Source organism: Echinops telfairi, unplaced genomic scaffold, assembly GCF_000313985.2.
Source record: "Echinops telfairi isolate 266 unplaced genomic scaffold, ASM31398v2 ScPeMD7_7425;HRSCAF=8463, whole genome shotgun sequence".
Lineage (NCBI taxonomy): Eukaryota > Metazoa > Chordata > Mammalia > Afrosoricida > Tenrecidae > Echinops > Echinops telfairi.
This window is the reverse complement of record NW_022111325.1, coordinates 3325741-3326375: the sequence shown is the minus strand read 5'-3', so window position 1 is coordinate 3326375 and position 635 is coordinate 3325741.

Here is a 635-nt window from a genome sequence, read left to right as displayed (position 1 = left end):
CCCGTCTCCCACTGTACTGCAGGGTTCCCAAGCTCCACAGTCCCATGAGCACCTGCCTTCTGTCAGGGTAACAAGCCTTCGTGTTCTGAAGGTAAAGGCCACCCAGAGGAACCTCTTTACCTCACTCCTAACTCGAAGCCCACCCCGAGACAGAGCCTCTTCCAGCTAACTGGCCCTCCTCCCCGACACGTGGGCCCTGCCCCGGCCTTGTCCAGCCAAGCTTCCACTCGCAGAAAGCCCTCTTAAGAAGGCCCATGCTGTGGTGGGCCCGTCCCTTGACTCTGGTCTTGGAGGTTCCAGAATTGGAGGCCATTCTCATCCCCATCAGTGGTTGCCTGCATCACCCCTGCCCCCCACCCCTAGATTACCCTCAGCTGCTGAGATCCATGGACCCTCCCCCCATGACAGGAAGGGTAGGCTCTGACCCAGGCACTGGCACACCCCCCACCCCCGCGGGGGGTGGGTTGGGGTTGACCCCACTTAACCCCAGCCCACGCCATCAGTCTTGCCCCAGGGCAGTCTGGTCCCTTTTCAAACCGTTGGACCTGTAGTCCTCCACTCCCTTAACTGCGAGGGACATTTTTTTCAGTCCTGATTTTATTTGTATTTATTTGTTGTTTCCAATAGTTTCATTG